This window comes from Pseudorca crassidens, chromosome 8 (assembly GCF_039906515.1).
Source record: "Pseudorca crassidens isolate mPseCra1 chromosome 8, mPseCra1.hap1, whole genome shotgun sequence".
NCBI lineage: Eukaryota > Metazoa > Chordata > Mammalia > Artiodactyla > Delphinidae > Pseudorca > Pseudorca crassidens.
The window spans coordinates 86,205,905-86,229,085 of record NC_090303.1 but is presented as its reverse complement, the minus strand read 5'-3'; positions in this window follow the sequence as shown (position 1 = coordinate 86,229,085).

Here is a 23,181-nt window from a genome sequence, read left to right as displayed (position 1 = left end):
TCGGTTTCCTCGTCTGGGCAGCGAGGGGTGGACGGAGTGGAGGCCGGCTCCTCCGTGACTCTGAGTCTCTGATTCTCTCTGCCCTCTCCTCTGCATCCGTCCAGCACTCAGGGGAAGCTGGCTGCACCTCACCAAGTCGCCTTCCCCCAGGTGCTTCGCCAGCACTTTCCAGAGATGCCCTGTGCCTGGGGACTGGCCATCCTCTCCCGGCCACTGTGTCTCTAACGTGTTTCCTTGTATCCACCGCCCCCCTCTAGGCTTAGCAGCCCAAACCTCACCTCGGCCTCACATGGTGGGCCTCAGTCAGTCATCGGGGTCAACACGCTGAGGCCTTTCCTGAGTGCTCCAGGGCAACCCCCCACCCCATGACCCAGAGGCCTGGCCGTCAGCCCCAGGCATGCCCCTGTGATCACGTCACTGTTCTGGGTGAATCGCTGTCCAGTTCAAGGAGAAGGTCTGAAAGGGAAGTTTGAGGCCACCCCCTGGTACACACCCTCCAGCAGAATGGGCTTTCTGACGAGCCCCTACTCTTAGGGGACGGTCAAGCCTGCCCTGCCTGCACCCTGGGGCTCAGACTGACAACATCGGCAGAGAAAGGAGCAGCCCGCAGCAGGAAGTGAGCCCTGATAAACGTTCAATGACAAAAAAGGCGGCCGGGGCGGCCCTGAAGGGGCGGGGGGGGGGGGGAGGCAAAGGAAAACAGACGCTGGATGAGATCAGGGAAATGGCGTCCCACCCTGCTCCACACCAGCACTTTCCGTGGGTGCCCCAGGATGGATGCAAGTCTATTTTTGGTCACTGCCCACCCCCTTCCCGTCCCAGGCCCATTCCAGAAATGCTGGGTCTGCTCCCCAGGCGGGAACTCCACCCCTGACCCAGAGAGCAGCGAGACCTTCCAGAACCCCGTGGCGTGTTCCACCGACCCCTCTGCACTTTGCTTGCCCCCACCAGCTGAGAGGGCGCAAAGCCACCTTACTTCATCAGAGCTGGAAAGGAGGGGACACCTGAGGTCACTGGAAGCCCACGGAAGGCTGGGGCCTGGGAAGCATGGGGTTGGGCCTGGCAAATGGTGGCCACTGGCAGCCGTGACAGTCCCCAGAGAACTAAGGGGCTTTACAAAGAGACCATGGAGCAGAATTCGAGCTGGAGGGACATTCATAGGAGGGTGGAGCAGGCCGGAAGCTCCACAGAGACATTCAGGAAGCCAAAGGTTGTAACACAGAGTTTCCTAGGGAGGTGGAGGGGAAAAGCATGAATGGTGGGTCTGAGGAATGAAAACCCCACAAGGCCCTGAGATTTGCGAGAAGGGCTCCTTGCAGAGCAAAGGTGGGCAAGCCTGCCCAGGCACCAGTTACTCCGAGGTGAAAACCTTGGGGGGACCCAGAAGAAATGAAAGAAAAACAGTCCAGACTTTGGAAATGGGGCAGAGGGACTAGGCCACATGTGGGTTCAGCTCAGGGAGACAAACATTAGCAGAAGTTGATTTTTTGATGCACTTTATGTCTTGGCGCTTGGTTTATCCAGTTGCCAAGACGTCACCTCACCCAGGTGTGCTCCTTGCGGGCAGAGAGAACATCTTTTGTTCATCCTTGCTTCTAGCAGTGTGATAACTTGAAATATGTAAAAACCCGTCAGAAGAGCTATCGGCCAGCACACCACACCCAGGACCACCGGCTGGGTGTGTACCTTAATCGGCACCCAGTCCCAGGAAAGGACGCGTGTGAGCACCAAGTTCATGAAAGAAAAGAGCAGTTTCGTCAAGTCACGGGATTGACTTGGGGGCTCAAGTGACTTTCTTCTTCCCGAACTATGGTCCTAATGAGGGCTCTGGGCTGGCACCCAGGTGGAGGGCACTGTCCTGGCTGCCAGCTGCTTCCTGCCCACTGGCGAGCTGACCCTCCACGGCGGAGGCCCAAAGGGAGCAGCTGGGCCCCGCTGTGTTTTCAGAACTCAGGATGGCCTCCAGCGTCAGCAAATAGCACCAGAAGGTTTCATCAGAAAATCAGAAACCAGGGACTAAATAAAGCAAGCAAGAAGCAACAGCTGCCTGCCATCACTCTAATTAAAGACAATACGCCGTCCACCCTGGTCATGCTGCTCCCTGATACACGCACGCGCGCGCGCACACGCACACGCGCGCGCACACACACACACACACACACACACACACACACACACACAGAGGCCACCTGCAGACAGACCGAGGTCATAGCCTGCGGCCAGGGGAGGCTCCTCAGCCCCAAGTGTGGCCACAGCTCCTATGCACCCTCTCCCCCTTCACCCCATCAGCACTGGTTTTCATGCTCTTTCTAGAACCTGCCAGACTGGGTCTCTACCTCGGAGCCTCCACGCCTGCTGTTCTCAGTGGCTGAAAAGCTCTCCTGTCGCTCTCCTGCTCTCACCGGTCACTCCTTGACTCCATTCAAACGCTGCTCAAAGATCACCCCTTAGAAAGGCCTTCCCTACAGGCCCAATCTAAAATAGCACCTGTGTGGCCTGCCACCATCTCGTCATTCTATTTTCATTTTCTTCAAAGCACCCGTCTCTATGTGAAGTTATATCCTCCTGTTTGGCTGGCTTGTTATCGGTTCCCACCCAGCCCCCCAACTCATCCCCACGCCCACCTTCACCCCCCAGCCCCGCGCACCTGAACACCCTAAGGACAGGGACTCTCTTGCTCACTGCTGTCTGCCAGGCTGCTTGAACAGTATCTGGTACACAGCAAGCTTTCAACAGACAGGTATTTACTGAATGAACTGGTATTCCTTCCATGCCAAGATGCCCCAGCTGACTTACCATCAGAGTTTGAGCTGCTGTTTCCAGTGAAGAGAGTTCCTACCCATTGTTGTCACAAGGCCACCTACCAGACGGCAGCACTGGAAGGGACATCATGCTAGTTTCCTTGTGCCAGGCCCTCTGCTAGCTTCTCTATGTGTATCAGGTCTTTTATTCCTCACGATAACCTCATGCATTCAGCATTTTTAGCTCCATTTAACAGGTGAGAAACCCAGGGCTCAGAGAAGGAACTTGAAGTTGCCCAAGCTCACTGGGGTACTCCATGAAACAGCCTGGACTTAAACTCAGATCTGCTGGGCTCCAAAGCTCAGCCACAAAGAAGCTTTTTCCTGGGACAAAACTAGAGCAACTGAAGCACCTTACTGAAAATGCTCCCTCCCTCTAGCCCTGCATAAGTGAGTACCAGCCTGCCCAGGCCCAAGGAAGAGCACTTTTCCACCTTCCCTTCCCACAGCACCCAGGGCGCTGAAGGGGTTAATGAGGCTTGTCCAGCTTCACACCCAAACTCCCAACAAGTGGAGGTTAAATGATCTCTCGTCTAAGAATTGTCTGCCAGATATCCCGGGGCAGGGGGCCTCGCTCAGACCCTCCACCCTTTCCCTGAAGCCGATAGGCATCTCCTGAACTTATCTAAGTCAGAGGAGGAAAACTGTCAGCCCAACGTCAGCCCAGCACAGCTGGGCTCCACAGAGCCCGCTGCCTAGGACAATGGGGCGGGGTTTCCGGCCAGGGCGGCTGCAAGATGGGGGGGAAAGCAGGGCCCCAGGCCGGCCAGAGGAAGGCAGAAACTCAGTGCACCGGCAGGGAGACGGCCTGGCCTTCGAGGGCTGAGCTGTGGGCTCACTGCAGGTCTCAGGGACAAGTCACTTCCCCAGGGGGCACCTTTGTCTCAAAGGGAAGGAGCCAGGAAAGGTGGTTGCTCAGCGTTAATGAGTTTCCCGAGCCCAGCGCTCTCTCGGGGCACTTTTTAAATATCATCTCAGCAAGACCTTCACTACACTCTGTGAAGTAGGTACTTCTCTTGTTCCCATTTTACAGATGAGGAAACTAAAGTTCAGAGGGGTCAGACAACTCACCCCCCGCCCCCACCCGTCACTTCTACACTTCATTTCTTTTTTTTTTTGCATTTCTAATTTTAAGGAGAATGAGCTCAGTTCTGCCATCTCACATGCTTTCCCCTTCCCATCAACACAAGCAGGGGCCCCGAGCTCTCCGGAACCTTCCCCAGGAGAATGACGACATCTGTGTTGTCTACAAGGCCCGCTCGGCCACGTGCAGCACGGCAGCTGCACAAACATATGGAGATGTTGTCCTTTCCAACCCTAGTTATACACGTCGTGCTTTACACAGCCTCCCATTTCTGGAGATTCTGGAGTCTTTGGGCACGGCCATCTCACCACCCACATCTCACTCCGCGGGGATGGATGGGCTGGGGATCTGGAGATCGGAATTTCAGGCTCCGTCCTGCTGCTCCCAGTGGTGCGATCTCTATGTGTCAGATGTTGAGAAACCTGCTCACTTAGGGGTCCTGAAAAGGCCCACGGTGAGCTAGAGACCCCGCCCCCCCCCACCAGGGCCATTGTGTGTAAGGTGCCCAGTGCTGAGTTGCTGGAAGGGCAGTAGAAGGAAGAACACTCTCCAGAGGGTGAGGGAGGACACGTGCGATGCCAACACTGGCTCAGCGTCACCCTACTGGGGACGCTGAGGCAGAACAAGTCATCCTGGGGTCCAATCTACCCAAACATAAGTTATGCCATCAATTCCTTGCTCCCTCTGGTACACTCTCCTTGACCAAGCAGACACTTTATTTGATCTTCGTATGCCCCAGAATCTAGCTTATCAGCCAAAGAGCCTCAGAAAACACAGAGAAACCTCTAGGACTGCTTCCAGCAGAAGGAAGAAAATCACCTTCCTGTAAGACAACATCACCTTTAGAACACTGTCTGTCAAGAACCTGTGAGGACAGATCCCAGGGGTCATTGTTGAGGCTGAAAGCTCAAGTGCTGGTGCACCCAGTTGATTTTTGTAGGTGCGACCCTGGTACCCCAGCAGACCCTTTGAGGTTCCTGTCAACTCTATTTTTGTCCCTGCGTCTGGGAAAACTGACTAAATTTCCTTTTATTTGGAACCAAGCCCAACTCTGAAGTTGGGTGGATGCAGCCACACTTCCGCACCCAAGTTTCCGTAGGTTTGAAAACAACGCTGGGTGTTGCAGGGAACAGCTGTGCTAACAAGCACAGCTCTTATCTGTCCCAGCCTAGTCCTGCCGGGGTGTCCTGGAGAGCCAGGGCACTGACTGAAGAGCAGCCGGCCACACCCGCCAGGGCCAGAGCTACAAAGAGGCTGGGTCATCAGATAAGGGCCTCAGAGAAAACCCTTAGAAAATGACCACAAGAGTCACTTCACCAGTGGGAGGGGTTCTCCCCCCAAAACTGCCTCCAGAGCTCCTACCAGAAAGACCGGCCTGATCATCCTCGTGCCACCCAGATCACGTCCCTCCTCAGCATTTCAACACCCAGGTCTGAACTGGCACAGGCTGGACACGGTGGGCTTCACTCTCAGTGCCCCTGTCCCTCTGCGCACAGGTTCTGGCTTTCTCCTCAACTACAAGCCCCCGGAGGGCAGGCACCTATGTGTGGAGTCAGCTGCATGTTCTCCTCCATAGCGTCTAGTACAAACCCACGCTGGCCCCTTTGTCAACGCTGGGGCCTCTGTGCCTCTGCCCGGCTGCCGCAGTGGTCCCTGACCCTGGCTGCACATCACAGGATCCGGGGAGCCTCAGAAACTACCCCTGCTGTGGGCTCCCCCAGAGGTTCCGATGCAACTGGGGCAGGATGCAACTCAGACCCTGGCATTTTTTAAGCGTGCAGCCAGGGCTGAGGATCTCCCCTCTAGAGTGTGGACACCAACTTGGAGGCAGAGGTTGCTAACTCTAAGGGCTGGGAGGTTGAAACAGATAACCCAGGAGGGAAGTGATAGAACCTCCTCACGTAGCATCTTTGGAGGAGCAAAGAGATTGATGTAGTAGATCATCAGACTGGCGCTGCTGGCTTGGGGAAGGGTATTGGTCCCACATTAGAATCTTCCTCCCTTGCAAGGAAGAGATTATGACTTCTGGGCGGGGAGAGATTAAACTATTTATCAAGGCATGTGGCATTAGAACTGATCAGTCAAAACAGGTCACTGACCACCAGGATGGACGCCTGCTGAAAGCCAGCCCAGCTCTGAGCCTCGTGTACTCATCCTTTCAAACTCTTCTCCACAGTCACTGCTCAACAAAATAGTCAGTAAACATTTGATTTTTTCTTCTTTTTTGAGAATGTAAAAGTAATGTTTGCTCGTGGTAGGAAACCATGGAAGCAGGGAAGCATAACAAGAAAACCAAAATCGTCCATAGTCCACTATGTGGAGACAATCACCATGAACACACAGGGTGCCTCTCTCCCTTGTGCTCAGGAAGCCCACCTATGTCTCCCAGTGCTCTGGCTGGTGCCGCCATTGACAGGCCAAGCGTCCTACCTGCAGTCAGAGGAAGAAAGTCCCGATGGCCCCCGAAGCCTCTCCAGGTCACTCCCCATCACTCATTCCCCCTGAGGAAGTAGAAAAGGTCAGGAAATCTTAGCGCCCTTTGAAGAGAAAGGGAAAAGTGAGTAACCGGGGTGGGATGGGACCGCCCAAGGGCAGACTGAGTCAATCAGCAAATATTCCTGGAGGGCAAGGAATCTGGGGGATACAAAGGCATGACACTCCAGTCCACACCCTTGAGAACGTCACCGTATACTTAAAGCAACCAGACAGTGCTAATAACTATAAAGTACTTAGAACAGTACCTAGAACATAGTAAGTGCTCTCTAAATGTTTGCTTAGAGTCTTCTTTTTATTACCCAAGACGTTTGGCATGTACCTTCCAAGAGAGTGATAAAGATCAAAAGAGCTCTTTGTTTGGAGGGAAGAAAGACTGCTGAGGGTTTGCGGGGGCGGGGGTGGATTCCCAGACCCTGAGAGTGGGCAAAGACCCCAGCCCTGAGCTTCCCTGGTGGCACAGTGGTTAAGAATCTGCCTGGCAGTGCAGGGGACACGGGTTCGGGCCCTGGTCCAGGAAGATCCCACGTGCCGCGGAGCAACTAAGCCCGTGCGTCACAACTACCGAGCCTGCGCTCTAGAGCCCGCAAGCCACAACTACTACTGAAGCCCACCTACCTAGAGCCCGTGCTCCGCAACAAGAGAAGCCACCACAATGAGAAGCCCACGCACCGCAACAAAGAGTAGCCCCTGCTCACCACAACTAGAGTACGCCCGCACAGCAACAAAGACCCAACACAGGCAAAAATAAAATAAATAAAATAAGTAAATTAAAAAAAAAAAAAAAAGACCCCAGCCCTGAGCTTTGGAATCACCCCAGGAGCAAAGCCAGGGCGCACAAGAACTTGGGCAACCTACAACGGGTCTCTCTTCCTCAGGCTCTTTTGTTCTTCAGCAGTGGTGGGATGAAGCAGGCAGGATGTACCCAGGAAGGTTTAAGAGACTCCAGGCAGTCACAGTGCCCCTTGTTTGCTGGGTGAATCCCCAGGAGGCCTGCGGGGAGGATCTGGAAAAGGCCCCACTGCCCTGGAGAGCAGAGGGGTCTTTAGAGTCTGAACAAGGAGCTGCAAGGGAAGAGGGCATTGGCAGCCCGGGGCCCGGGAACAGGGATGCAGAGAGGGCCAGGATGTCTACTGGGCAGGGAAGCCTGACGCTGTTCTGCTGGGTGATCGGTGTGTGACCTCTAGAGAACCTCTCGGAGAATCCACACTTCCCCCAGGGCTCAGGGGCTGGATCAGAGGCTGTGACGAAGTGCTGGCTGACCCCAAGCCTGGCACAGGCAGTCACAGGTCCCCCAGGGCTCTTACTGAGGCTCACAGAAGCTGCTCTTGGTGTTCATTTCAAGCCAGTCTGAGCTCTAAGGGATAAACCAGCAGAGGAAGCAGATGGCCTGCGGGGGGTGTAAGACCCAACGCCAGTGGGGTAGGGGGCTATGCAGCCGAGGTACTCGGGCTGGTCCACGCACAAGATGTTTATGGAAAGGACTTCTAAAGGAAACAAAAAATCCCCTCCACGTACATATATTATCTGTCTTGTCACTCCAGCCACTCGCTGGGTGGTGGATCCTGGAAATTGTGCTGAATGAGGGACGGGCCTGCAAGCAGTGCCTTTGATCAGTCCTTATCTACCCTAGAGGAACGTGAGGCCCAGGCCCCCCTGCTCAGCCCCTCACCTATAATTCATACACTCTGGCCTCCTGGCTTTGGAGAGGTTTTGGTGGTGAAACCACAGTCCTAGCCTGTACCAGCCCCGCCCTCCAGCCAAGCCCTGGGGATTAGGGCATGCGGGACTCCTGCATTCCTGTGGGCCACCTCACCTCCAATCCCCTGCCTGTGGGGGGCCTCTTGGGCTTCTGTGCGCCCTGATGGCCCCCAAGGCAGGTCGCATAGCATTTCAGCTAGAGAAGTGAGGAAGTGAGATTGTTTCTCCCCTGGAACCTCAGGCCCTCCTCTGAGACAAGCCCTTTCCCGGGGCCTCCACCTCGTACAGCTGTGAGTCAAGCCCAGTGCCTGGAGCCAGGAAGCACCCTCCTCAGTGCCTGGCAGACCTGCCTCAGCAGCTCCAGGAGAAAAAGAACCAGGCAGCAACCCTGGGACAGGCCTGCCACCCACTCCCTGTGTCCCCAACAAACCTCAGCTATCACTGCTCCCCAGCGAGGCAGGGTCCTCGCCCAGGATAAGGGCATCCATTCTATCTCTGGTTCAACCCTAAGTTCAACTAAAAGCCGTGCCTTTAGTCCTTATATCCCCAGCTTGGGCAAAGGTCTCCGCAGGGAAGGGACATGAGCATCGCCAGGCTGCTTTCTGCTCAGGGCCTATCTCTTTCGTTTGCTGTTGGCCGAAGGAGAACCTGTCCTGGGACCAGAGCTGATCTGGGAATCGGAATTCCTGGGTCTAACCCGTCCCGCCCTCTGCATCACCTGCCCCGTGGGCCAACCCCACACTGGGGATAGTGGTGGGAGATGGGCTGGCCCCTCGGCTGCCCAGCACACCCCACACCTGCTGGAGGTGCTGCTTTCCGAAGCCGAGGAGACAGGCCAGCTCCACAGTCAAAGGGCTGCCTCCCTTGAAGCGGATCCCAGTTAACATTTCCTCTCTCTAGGAGACGGACTGCGCTGGCGACGTCAGTGTGGCCAGCCAGGGCTCAGAGCTAGGGCTGCTCAGGGCTCCTCTGAATTCCTGTTTGTGCTTTGGTGCTTCGCTATCAGTAACATCAATGCTTACAACCTGGAGAGGTGAAAAGGGCAGGTACTACTGTCTCTATTTCGTCCACGAGAAGTTGGGAGACGGAGAAGAGTTTCATGGTTTCCCCGAGCTCACAGGGCCACCATGTGACAGCCAAATTAACCTGCCAGCTCCCAGTTCTTGTCTGTGAACGGCAGGCGCTAGGGAAGTGAGGTTGCCGGACACAGGTCTCTTCTCTGGCTCCCCGGGCCTCTTGGGGCAGGAGGGAGGGCACAGCTGCTCCATGGACCCTCAAGGATGCGGGGGCGCCCCACACCCACACCTCCCGACAATAAGCCATTCGTTCACTCATCGAACACTTACTAAGCCCCTACCTGGTACCAAGTACTGTGCCAGGAGCTGGCGGCGGAGACGCTGCTACTTTTGAGAGGGACGTGTGAAAACATTTCCACCTAAAATGGAAGCGGAGGACAGAAAATGGAGAATCTCACGCATGCGCACTCGGAAAAAAACTTCAGAACTAGGAAATCGTAAATGCCTGATTTACCAAAACACGAGGCTTATCTCCTGACCAATGAGCATCCGCCAAAATCTCTCCCCATCCTCAAGCCAATGAACTCGCTGCTGGGACTCTGACTGGACCGCCCCCTTTTTGTGCTCCTTGCCTATAAATAAAGTCCCCCGAACCCTCCACTGACTGACGGTGGCTTCCTGCAGACGGCGTTTTGCAGATTGTGAGTCCTCTGCTATTCCCGAATAGAACAAACTCGCTTTCTAGTCATTTGAGCTTGCCTCAGTTTACCTCTTTATTTAGACTGATGGAAGAGACAAACGTCAAATAGCTAATGCCAATAAAGCCTTCGCTATGGGAGTCTGGTCTAGGAGCCGGGGAAGGATTCTGGGAAGAAGTCCATTTCAGGAGACACCTGAAGGGTGAATAAGAGTTACCAGCCCTTGAGGAAGAGTACAAAGTACACAGTATTCATCATCCAGGTTGAGATCTTTAGCAGACCGTTGGATGGGAGAGGGGTCTAGGCTGCACATAGAGACTTGAAAATTATTAGCCTAGTGATAGATGATATTAGCCTTTCCATGCCCCAGATCCAACAATCTCCCCAAAGAAACGGACCCTAAGTAAGAGTAGCATGCAAACAGTTTTTTAATAAGTTCCCCGTTTCCGTTACCGACTTGGGTTCTTGGACTCCTTAATCAATAGAAATTGATGGGGGGCCAGACAAGAAATGGAGGAAAGGCTTTATCTGCACTCCTGCTGCTGCAGGAGGGTGCGAAAACAAGTAACGGTTTCCCTGGTTCAGTCCCTGAGGGGACGGCAAGCTGGTCCTTTAAGTAGGGTGAGGGTAGGGGTGGGTTCATGGGTCAGGCCGGATGGGTGGCTTGGGCAGCGGTCTGCCCACCCGCGTGGTGGCGCTGTGTGCAGGGATCGTGCGCAACTCCCTGCTTTTGCTCTTGGCGCCTGAGAAGTGGCAGTTGGATTTTAGCCTTTTTGTATCTTCTTGTTCATAATTTATCCTAACTGTGTATGTATGCAGTTATTTTCAGTCCCTTATAGTTTCTTTTTTTTTAATTTTATATTGGAGTATAGTTGATTAACCGTGTTGTGTTAGATTCAGGTGTACAGCAAAGTGATTTAGCTATACATATACACATATCTATTCTTTTTCAAATTCTTTTCCCATTTAGGTTATCACAGAATGCCGAGCAGCATTCCCTGCGCTAAACAGTAGGTCCTTGTTGGTTATCTGTTTTAAATATAGCAGTGTGTACATGTCAATCCCATACTCCCAATCTATCCCTCCCCCCACCCTTCCCCCCGGTAACCATTAGTTCCTTCGCTAAACCTGTGAGTCTGTTCTGTTTTATAAATAAGTTCATTTGTATCTTTTTTTTTTCTTTTTAAGTTTCTTTGTATTCTGTTGCTTGAGGAGACCTTTGTCCAGGTGTGAGCACTGCAGCAAAGGGTCCCAGGTCCCAGCCTATCTCATTTCTAGTTCCGATCAGCTGGCCCTACTAAGCCCTTTTCATAGGGAAATTCTAGATCCAGTGGCCCCTATCTCCAAGGCCAACATTCTGCCTGGAGTCCACCTTCTCCCCTTGCTGCCCTTATCTCCAAACCCAGACTGGGTTTGCCTCTGTCATCCTCTGGTTTACCCTCACATCAGTATAAGAACCTCCCGTCGTAAGCCGACTTTTCTCATCCTTGTGGCTCCCTTGAGCCAGCATCCAGGTTCTCTCCTTCCTTTTCTGAGCCAGGCATGTGCCTATTGCCCTCAGATCCACGTGTAGCCTTCCCTGCTCTCCTCTGCTCTGTGTTGCAGTGGGACTGAGTCCTGCAAACTATGTTTTCCGAGGTCTGTTAAGAACTTACAGACCTGGTTGTCCAGTGAAATTGGAGAACAAGACAGAAGAAAGAAAGAAACAAGGGGTGGGGTGTCCAGCAGGGGCTGTGCCTTATTACTATTTTCAGCTCCCATCAGGCAGTCCTGTTAGCAAAAAAGCCAGGTTTGCCTCTTGATGGGTGTCTAAAGACACAACCAAGTCAAAGATCAGAAGGACGGATTTATTACTTGCAGTAAGTAAGGAGAACACAGGGATCTTTCCAACAGCAGTGTCCCCCTAAACAGCAAAATTAGGGAAGTTTTAAGCTAAGAGTACAGGCATATCCATGAAGGGGCTTGAGCAGAGGAGAATTCAGCATAGAATCAGAACAAAGACCCACAGAGTCCAAGCTTTAGTCGGTTGTTGAAGTCACGAGGGTCAGAAAAGGTCAACACCATCATCCCTTAGGTTCCAGTAAATCTGGTGGTTAAGCTCTTCAGGCTAATCTTTACCATTGAAACAGAGCTGGGAGTCTTTACAACTGATACATTATCTTTGCTATTGTTACTTCTCTTGCCTGATAACAGTGGTTGGTTCCTGCATTCTTTTGTTCCCTTAAGATCATTAATTACTGAGTCTATTCAAAAGCAAGCATTGTGGCCAGACTCAGATCACAAAATGACTTAGGCCCAAAATGGCTTCTCTTATGTCAAGAAAGCCATGCCTGGCTCTCTTTCTCCAGGGACCCCCTTCCATAACTGCTTACAGCCCCTGACATGATTCCAGTTCCCACTAGGTATCCCTGTCTCTGAGCTCTAATTCTGCCAGATGGTCCCCCTTCATGACGTGGGGTCCCAAAAGGAAGCTCTGGCTCACGGCCGCTGGAACACCACCCCCGTGCCTGTTCTTCCAGTCTCCAGAGCAGGAGCAGCTCCCAGTGAAGCCACCCTCCCGTTTCTTCACCACCGACTGCTTGGCCTTTCTGCAATTCCAGCGATCTTGTGACTGGCTCCCTGCGTTATGTTCCTTCTATTGCAGTGTTTCTCAAACTTTTTGGTTTTGGGATCTCTTTACATTCTTTTTAATACATTTATTTATTTATTTTTGGCTGCGTTGGGTCTTCATTGCTGTGCACCGGCTATCTCTAGTTGCAGCGAGTGGGGGCTACTCTTCATTGCGGTGCGTGGGCTTCTCATCATGGTGGCTTCTCTTGTTGCGGAGCACAGGCTCTAGGCGCGCGGGCTTCAGTAGTTGTGGCATGTGGGCTCAGTAGTTGTGGCTCGCGGGCTCTAGAGCGCAGGCTCAGTAGCTGTGGTGCACGGGCTTAGTTGCTCCGCGGCATGTGGGATCTTCCCGGCCCAGGGCTCGAGCCCGTGTCCCCTGTATTGGCAGGCAGATTCCTAACGACTGTGCCACCAGGGAAGCCCTGATCTCTTTACATTCTTAAATATCTTTTGTGATCTTGTACTTTATAATAAATATATATATTTGTTTTTCATTCCCGATTCCGGGCACAGAGCTTGGAATTTCCTACTGAAGAGAGTGCTAAAGGTATCTTTTATTATGGTAATGAGATGACTTTTGGAAAACCCCTAAGGATGGGGGCTGGTTGCTAATTTTGCTAGCGGTCCAGGTAGGTAGGCTATGCCAAACCATAAATACCACGCACAGCCTAATGAGCGTCAGGGGGTTCTACTGGGCACTTCTAGGCTACTTCCAACTTGCGAGGCTGTCGCCTTAAATATGATCTAAGAGGATGGAGCGTGGACAATACCACATCAATTCTGCCCACATCCCACTGATCACTTCTATGGCCCAAACCTAGCAGCAAGCGTGTCTGGGAAACGTAGTCTGGCTATAAGCCTAGGAAGAGAAGCCTTAGCAAGACTGTGAACACATTGTATTGTCTCTACCGCGCCAATATATAAGTGTTCCCAATGAGGTACTAGGCTATTTGCTCCTTACAGATATGGGTTGTCTAGTATATTTCTATCCCTCTCCTGGAAAGCACTAATCACATTTTAACTGACTCTTCAATTCTGGACCCACAGGAAAAGACCATCCTCTGTTACTTCATGCTGCAGGGTGACTAGCACATGATATCATCTCTCTGTCCCAGTCTCCTCTCTAATTTTGTAATATGTTCCCTAGAAAGGATTGGGTCATCTACTGACTTTAGACTTTACATGTGGATACAAACTTTGACCTTTAAACAGCGGATGCTGTTCAGACAGAGAACGGAGCTACGGGGAAGTCTGAGAGGCAGAAGAGTAGAGCAGAAATAGTCCTGGACTGGGAGTCAAGACAGAGGTCTTTTAATTTAGGGAGCCGAGATGTATTGCAGTGGCCAGAAACACAGGAATCAGGGTCTTATTAGCTGAGTAGTCTTCACATGAAAAATGAAGACTTACTTCATAGGTTTGTTGTAAGCGTTAAATTAAATAGTACAAATAAAGCAATTAGTACAATACTTGTTGCAATGTAAAAGACTAACAAATGGTAATTATTTTAGTTGTTAATTCTGTTACATTGATTTAATTTTCCTGTTTTGTACAGTGATGTACCTCCAGTGCCTTGGAAAAGTGCTGGCACATAGCAGGGGCTCAATAAATACGTGTCCAATGAATGAATAAATGAACTCTCAGCCCTGTCAAGGACAGACAATGCGATCCTGAGCAAATGACTTCATTTGTTCTGTCTGGGCCTCTGACTGTCCTGCCGTAAATAAGAGCACGAGCACAGCATGATCCGGTCCCTCCCAGGACCAGATACCCTGTCAGCAGAGGAGTCCTGCCCACCAAACAGGCAGCACTGAGGGACAGAAGGAGAAATGAGCTCAGCGCTCCGGACCAAAGGAGGGTGGGCATTGGTGGAGGACTCGAGAGACAATGCCAAGACTGCGGCAAGAGGGTCTGCACATCTCTCCTTAGAAGGTAAGGCAAGCATTACGGCCTGAACCCAGTGCTTTGTACCCCCAAACCTCCTGCTTCTGTGGCTCCCCCAGGGTTAAAAGAAGTGGTTGCAGAACTGCAGTGGGCTTTCCCCAGCCCCAGGTTCCTGGCTGTCTGTCCAGGAAACCTCCAAACACAGAGCTTGGGCACTGCCCAGCGCTAAGTCACCAGAGCCTGGGGCATGAGACCGAATATGTGACCTCATTCACTCATTAACTATGATGAACTGGGCACCTTTCTGAGCGCTGGGGCATAATTAGCAGTAAACATAATAGCCTGTGCCCTCCTTCCATTCAAGTCTGGGAAACAAACACAAACCAGGTGATCAATTTCAGGCGGTAATAACTGCCACAAAGGAAAACAAAGCAGCCGGGGTAGTTAAGGGAGACTTGGCCACCGGGGCGTCATCCTCTCCCGGGCTAAGATTCAGGGAGGGACTGCCAACTGGGGAGGAGAGAGAAGGAAGGGGAAAAGGAAGAGAGAAAGTAGTTCGCAGAGTGGGGCGGGGGGAGGCCGTGGGGTCCCAGCACGGGCAGCGTCAGCCTGCTCTGGTTAGCCGAGCCCTGGCAGTGGCCAGGAGCTGCTGCTTCCCTGGGGCTCACCTGGGGGTCATCCCCTCTGCCTCCTAGCTTTTACCCAGGGGGCCTCCTGCCCTGAGCCTGTGACCTTGGGAGAGTCTGCCTCAGAGGCCTGGGGAGGCCTCTGAAGGAGAGAGATGGACGCCCCAAGGGTGACAGCTGAACATGAGCCCACCAGTGTCCCGAGATGACCTGGTTGGGATTATTGGTTTGCTTCTGATGAAAGAGTGAACACACAACAGCATTTCCCCTGGAAATCGAGCCCCCGCCTCCACCCCCACCCCGGTCACTTTGAGAGGACTCAGCACGCGGCTCCCCAACGCTCCCAGGCCTGCCTGTCAATGAGCTCAGGAAAAGACCTGAACTCCAGGGGTCGGTGAGTCACCGCTGCACGACACCAGCCCTGAGAGGGCAGACATGGAGGAGGACTGACGCCAGGCTGCTCTGGAGGCGCGGTGGGTGGGGTGGGGAGGACGGATGGAGGCCAGAAGGAACGGGCCGTGGCTCTAGCTGGGGTCACGTAGCTCATCCCAGAAGGCCACCTGCTGCTCCATCTCCACCTCACGTACCTAAGTCAACCTTTCAGCCTCCTTTGTCTTGAAGTCTTCCCAGATTCTCTCACCTGGATGGGAATAATTTGCTCTTTTGTTCAGTTATCAGCAAACATTTATTGCACCTTCCATGTAGCGATGGATACAGAAAACTAAAACAATCCTTTCTTTAAGAGGATCATAGGTCTTCCCTGGTGGTGCAGTGGTTGAGAGTCCGCCTGCCGATGCAGGGGACGCAGGTTCGTGCCCCGGGCCGGGAAGGACAGACAGACACACACTGCCCAGGTTCCCACGTGCCGCGACGCGGCTGGGCCCGTGAGCCGTGGCCTCTGAGCCTGCGCGTCCGGAGCCTGCGCTCCGCAACGGGAGAGGCTGCAGCAGTGAGAGGCCTGCGTACCGCAGGAAAAAAAAAAAAAAAGCATCACATTCTAGTGGAGCAGGTAAGGAAAAGAGCTTGAAGAGTGTTATATGCACGTATGTACGTATGTATGTCTATACATCTCACATATGATATTGGGAGCACATGGGAGGCCACATCATGCAGCCTGGGCTGTTTTGAGGAATGATGGGACCTGCCAGGCAGAGGGCAAGAATCCTTACAAAGGAACAAAGAGACAGGGACGAGCGTGTCCACAAGAGCAAAAATGGAGAAAGCACGGCCACCTCCTCAATCTAATGTGTTCTAAATAAACCATCAGCCATAACTTGCTTCCCCATTTTACCTTAACCGAGGGCTTCAACATATCCACCATACCCACGTCCAATACACCATCAACCATGATTGCAAGTGGCAAAATAGACGCCTATCCCCTTGTTTTCAATCTCCGTCTGATTATCAAATTTTAGTGGGGGAGGGGTAGGAGATAAGTATAGGAAGCTTTTTATTTTCTTTTGGCTGTGTTGGGTCTTTGTTGCTGCATGCGGGCTTTCTCTAGTTGTGGCAAGTGGGGGCTACTCTTCGTTGCAGTGCACGGGCTTCAATTGTGGTGGCTTTTCTTGTTGCGGAGCACGGGCTCTAGGCACGGGGGCTCAGTAGTTGTGGCTCGCGAGCTCTAGAGTGCAGGCTCAGTAGTTGTGGCACACGGGCTTAGTTGCTCTGGGGTGTGTGGGATGTTCCTGGACCAGGGCTCGAACCCGTGTCCCCTGCACTGGCAGACGGATTCTTAACCACTGCGCCACAGAGGAGGTCCCAGAAGTTTCAAATGTAGTAGAAGGTATCAAAGATGGAAGTAGGGTGACCAACTGTCCCAGTTTTAGCCCTGAAAGTCCCACATCCCTGGAAATCCTTTGGTCCTGGGTAAACCAGGGCCGTTGGTCACCCTAGAAAAGGAGACAGGAGAAGAGAGGAGAGAAAGCCAGGGCGAACTGATGTACTAAGCTCCTCGTTGAGGTGAAGGTCGGCTGTAGGTAGACAGAGAGAGGGTGTGTTTATATATGGGGAGGGAGACTCTTTTCCTTTGGAAGCATTAAACCCACCATGCCCCCAGCCCCACTGTCACCCCCGTCCTGATTCCTCCTGGGCAGTTGTCATCTGTCACCGACTTGTAGCCTCCAAACAGGCCCCCAGCAAGGCTGCACTTTTTCCTTACCTCCCACTGAACCCTTGGAGGGCACGCTGGGATTCCACGCCCTTTGGATGGTTAGAGTGCCTCTGGCATCTCCTCCCCGTTCTTGTAGCACAGGCCCCCGTGGAGTTGTCTCCAAGCAGCTGTCTTTAACCCGTTCCCGTTCAGCACGCCAGCCCACTCTCTGCACACAGCGCCCCCTTTGCTCACCTCCTGCCCCACCCCCCATTGCAGCCTTGAATGCTGAGAGGGGTGCAGGGCGGCTTACACTACGGACAACGTGACTCTGCATCTTCCCTTCTGAGAGGAGACCTCTAACAGCCCACCCCAGCCAAGGCAGGGGCAGGAGGAGTAGCAATGTTGTTCCACTGATGCCACGCGTCCGCCAGACCCCACGTCTGCCCGCGCGCCACCAGTCACGCTCAGTGCCGCCTCTATTGCGAGGTTGCTCGTGAAAAGCCCCTGTGTTGTGGCTCCCAGCTCCAGCGAGGTCCCCGATACAAGGTCTCCATTCATGTCAGGCTGGCCCTCCTCGGCCACACAGGGAGCCCCTGCTCCCTGAGGAAAGCTGCCCGGGGTAGGGGTACAGGGTGCATCTTCCCCCCCCGATTTCCACAAAGGCCCAGCACACACTGCCCAGGTTCCCTCCCTCCCTCTGCTGCCACCTGCCATCCACCACCTGGGAAATCCTCTGAGCAGCAGGGCCCAGGAGCACACGCCAGCCAGTGGGCCTCTGGGGAGCCCATCCCTCTCTGTCAGCAGCCATCCAAACTCCGGGCAGCCAAGACATGTCAAGGAAAGGATGGGCACAACAGAGCATACAGAAGCAACTTCCTTTTTTCCTCTTCCAATGAGCAAAGAGAAGAGAAACTGCTGTCTGCAAGGTACCTACCCCTACAGACCGAATGGAGTCAGTCAGATCTGAGGAATGGGGTTGCTGGTCGGGGCCATATCAGTTAGGGAGCCAGCTGATGGGTTTTTGAAGCTCATGCAGCGTGGTGAATCCCGTACTACTGAAACCAAGCAGAGGCTGTGAGGCCCTCCAGGGTACAAAAGCCTTTCCGTGTCCCCTGTTTCTTGTTTGTAGAAAAAAAGCTCCAGCTTCCTAGACTTTCCCTGAATTCCAAAAGGCAGATTCAAACAGTTACTAATTAGGGGAGGGAAGAAACGTAGAAACAAAGGAAAAGTTGTCAGGAAACAATCATGCAGCTTGGGGCAGGGTCCTGGTTCCTCCTCAAGAGATATACAGGATGATCTGATACAAACATCTCTGAGTTCTTCTACGGGAACTACGGCCCCCAACCAGGTGGAGGGTGACAACTTTAGGCTGAGCACAAGCACATGGACCCCAGACTAGTCGGAACCAGAAGGCTGATGATGACATTCCTGGAACATCACCCTGGTACCTACCCACCAACCAATCTGAAGAGTCACACCACCTGCAGCCCTCATTCCAAATCCGTCTTTAAAAACTCTTCCCTGAAACCCGTGAGGGAGTTTGGGTCTTCTGAGCATGAGCTGCCCGTTCTCCTTGCTTGGTCCTTGCAATAAACCTTTCTCTGCTCCAAATTCCGACTTTTTGGTGGGCCTCACTCACTGTGTGTCAGGCACATGAACTTGGGTTCCACAACACTACACTGCAGAGCATTCATGCCGTGGTTCTCAAACCGGAGCGTGCAACAGAATTATCTAGAGGGCATGTTATAACACAGATTGCCAGGCCGGCCTCCGGTCCCTGGCGCATTAGGATGGGGGTAGGGCCTGGGCATCTGCATTCCTAACAAGTTCCCAGGCAATGCTGATGCTATGGTCAGGGACCTCACTTTTTTTTTTTTTTTTTTAGGGACCTCACTTTGGGAACTATTGGGAGAGGGTTTCCCCTGACCTCAAGGAAGTTACCAATAATTTGAGGCCAATATACCCCTGAGTTCCCAAAGACAATTCCAAAGCCAAAACTACCATGAATACAATGCAGGGCTCTGAGGCGGGGTCTGTCTGACACCAAGTAGGGAGGTGGGGCTGGTCAAAGAAGCTTCCTAGGGAAAAGTGACTCAAGCGAGATGGTGAATGTGATAGCGGTGAAGAAGGAGCAGGGAGTCTGTGAAGTACCATATTGAAATGGGAGTTGCGGGGAGGAGAGGAAGGGAGGTGTCCTCCATGTTGGACGGGATAAGAGTCAAGGGGTGAGAACACTGCTTAGGGCGATGGGTGGGATAAAGGGTGGGCGAGGGCAGCCATATTGAAGGACAATGGGCGGGGTGAGTTGTAGAGGCTAGGAAGAGGGGACCCTTGAGTGCCATGCCAAGACCCCTGGGCCAGGTACTGTGGTCAGAGAGTGCTGCTGTGGGTCTTAAAGTTGCCATTGGCGTGACCAAGCCAGTGCTTGAGGAAAGTTATTCTGGCACCCAGCAGGGAGCAAGGGGAGCCTGGGCAAGTCTACCAAGCTGGTAGGTCAAGGCAAGCAATGAGCGAGGTAATTTCGCTTATCGTGTCATGTGATAACTGGTGTGGTCCTACGTGGGTTGTGTAATCCAAAGTGTTATCACTACCAACCCTTCCTCCAACAGTTATCTGTGGGTTGTTATTTTTTCTGTTTTTTTCTCACTTTCTGAGGGATCGCAGTGACCCCCAAAGAACCCAGCATCCTACCAGGGAGGGAGGCGAGGTTGGTGTTAAATAAACAGGTAGTGAGGGCTGGCAGGCGGTCGCCCAAACTTCCGGGGTCCCCAGAGCATTGACTATCACGCTCTGTCTCAAAGATGTTTTAAAATGAGAGCTCCCTGGGCTCCTTCCCAGTTTTTCTTTACTCCCTGTAATGTTCTGGAAGCTTATTCCCATCCATTCAGCCTCCAGAGAGGAAGGAGAAAAGAGCCCCGATCCAAATGAGGGTTCCTCTTAAAGGCCTCGGTCAGAAAGTGAAAATGTTCCCATTGCCCTGGAGTGGGTGGGGTGCGTCGTCCCTTTGACCCGCCATTAAGGTGGCTATGGACGAGGGGGGCGGCCAGGCAGACACTGGTCTGCCCAGTGGAAGCCACTCCCCAGGCCCATCCTACCATCTGGGTTCACAGAGGTATCTTCTTACAGGAGCATGAGAACAGGAGGCTGAGCAGGGAGATTCATAATTTCCTTTCTCCTCAGATACAAGCTTTTAGCGAGTGGGCCGCAGGCCAGGAGGAGAAAGCCGCCATCCCCATCAGCAGTGCCCATGGAGCTGAGCCAGAGGGTGGGGGAGATGCTGTTTGAAGGAGACGCTTTGGAAATTCCTCACATTTTTTGGCCTTTGTCTCTGGGCATTGAGATGAAGATCCCTGTTTGACTCTGAAAGAGCTCCCAGTCTCTCCTTTGCATTCAAAAGGAAGATCCTAGCAGAGAGCAGAAAGAATTCGGTGGCTGTTTTCTCATCTCAAAGACCACCTGAGTCATTTGGGGGTAGGGGGTACAGCGGGGGAGACCGGTTTTATTTTGCTGCTTCTTCACCTCATTTTCCTCTCACACCTCTGGCCCCGGCCCCAAGCCGAGGTCATCAGTGATGTCAGTATATGGTGCTACTTTCTGAGAAGAGCTGTCCTCCAGTACTCTGGGTTCTCAGGGAGCATCAAAGGCACCTGTGCGCTGGCAGAGACAACTGGGAGACAGGATGCCTGGGTCCTGACGGCTCTGTCAGACCTCAAGCGAACCATTGTGGACTTGATGTCACATTTCTCCCACCTCCCAACACAGAGAAGAGTTTGGCCTTGTCCTCCCACTTCCCATCCCCAGAGTGGTGAGGGCACCAACGGGGCCAGTCAGACCACGTTCAGTGTAAGAACAGCATTCGCAAGGGACAGGGACACGATGGCTAGGCTCCATCAAGAGATTAGCCGGAAGCCCCCTTTGGCTCGTGATTTCAGACTCCACGTACGGAGGTCCAGCACGGTTTTGGTAGTTGTGAACAAGATCCCTCCGTTATCAGTTCGAGATCTGTGTCCTTTCATTCCTCCACTGAACTGGCGCCCCTCTCCCACCAGATGCTTTTGCATCCAAATGAACTGATTCACAAGCAGCTGGGGAGGAGAGGAGAGTGGGGCTCCGTGCTGTGACTCATCCCACCTGCCCCTGAACGCCATCACTTGCCTTTCTCCGCTCACTTCTTTCCTGATTCCAGGACTCCAGATCGCCTATGCTCTGAAGCACTTGAGTCACCATACCCCTTTTGTGACCAAAATGAAGGCTTCATCAAGGGACAGCTGGCCCAGAAGGAGGGGAGACTCTGCAGATAAAATGAAGCAGAAATTTCTTTGACAGTATTTTCTCAACCAACCCCTCTCAGAGACCCCTGGACCTGTTGTCAGGTTTTGTCCTCACCAGCCCTCCCCCACAGACCTGGTCTTCCTCTAAGAGGGAAAAAACAAAAACAAAACCTAAGTTAAGGGCAGCAGCTGTTGGTAAATGAGTTTGTCAGGTCACCACCAACTCACTGCATGACCCCAGGCAAATCACTTAAATCTCTGAGCATGCATTTTCTCCTGTAAAAAATAAAGGATTGGACAAGAAGACCTCCAAGATCCCTTCCAGACATGACAGCCCAAGTGTGAGCTCCACATCTTACCACAGGGACAACTCACCCTCTTCTCCCTTCCGCTGTTCAGGTGCTGGGCCTCCCTCCAGGACTGGCTGTGGCTGGAATCCAGTATCTAATTCCTTCATGATCTCAGTCCCTATATGGGTGGCTGCATAGTGAGAACCACGGGCAGAGGACAGCCGCCCTTCTGTGCAACGTGGGCTCCCTAACCAAACTGACAATTTCTCCAGACACTGAAGGTATCACAGTGTTCCGCAAGGGGGTCCCTTTCTGAGCGCTGGGGCCACAGACTAAACAGACACTTGGAACTCATCTGGATTCTGGCAACTTCTCCAAAAGCCTGTCTACACCTGCTTTTTGGGGTTGTGTTTTTTTGCTTTTCAACTTTGAGGGACGTATCTTCCTATGAAAAGGGATTATACCGAATCACCCAGCCCTATCACTCACCCTGTCCTCTCCTGAAAATGAGTTCAGCGACTGCTTTACCTCCTGAGCACCCAGAAAGATGGTTCTTTTCTTCTTTTTGTGCTGGACAGCCTCGCCCTCCTGTGTGCCGTGTTCGCTTCCACCACACTTGAGCCACAGGCTGTCTTCAGAGCTCTCCTTGTCTCAGCAGGTGTGAGTGTGCCGCTGTATGTGTTGTGTCTCTCTGTATGTATCTCTCTGGGTATGTGTCTTTGGAGATCTCTATCTCTACCTCACTATGTCTGTCCGTGTGTACAGATGATCCTGATACTTCAGTAGATGGATCCTATTTTCTCCTTCCATTGGCCGCCGAACTTCTCATGTTTTTCTATAGGTAACAGATGGTGGCTGGTCCCCCGGGGGGCAGCTTCTGTTCTAAATCTGTCTTCCTGGAGGTCAGAGTGAGCACAGCCAACCTTCAAAAACACATGTCTAGGGGGTGAGGGGGAGGAATTGGGAGCTTCGGACTGACACACATGCACGATTGGGACTATGTATAAAATAGATAACTAAATGAGAACATGCTGTAGAGCACAGGGAACTCTAGTTACTGCACTGTGGTGACCTAAATGGGAAGGAAATCCAAAAAAGAGGGTATATATGTATACGTATAGCTGACTCATTTTGCTGTGCCATAGAAACTAACACAACATCATAAAGCAACTACACTCCAATAAGAATTAATCAAAAAAAAAAAACACATGTCTAACACCAGAAGCATTGGTGAGCGATGTACATTTCACCAAAATCTCAGTGGGATGACAGAGATTATATCACACATCACAGCACACCACAAAATTCGATCAAGCCTCCTCATTAGACATCTTTAGACATCTTGTTCTCTCCCCAGAACTCTTCTGAAAGCATCACTTTATCGTGTGGCTCACACTGGGCGGATGAACAGATCTCCGAAGACCTCCTATAATTGCAGCTCCCTTTAAAGATGCCATGCTGCCCCACATGAGCTATGGTAGGTGGGCTACAGCTGATTGGACCCAAGGGTGAGCACCTGACCAGGGGCTGCCTCTCTATTGGTCAGCCAGGTGTCTTATGAGATAGCTTAGGCCTAGGGCTAGTGATACTTGAACCAATCAAATGCATCAGCTTAGGG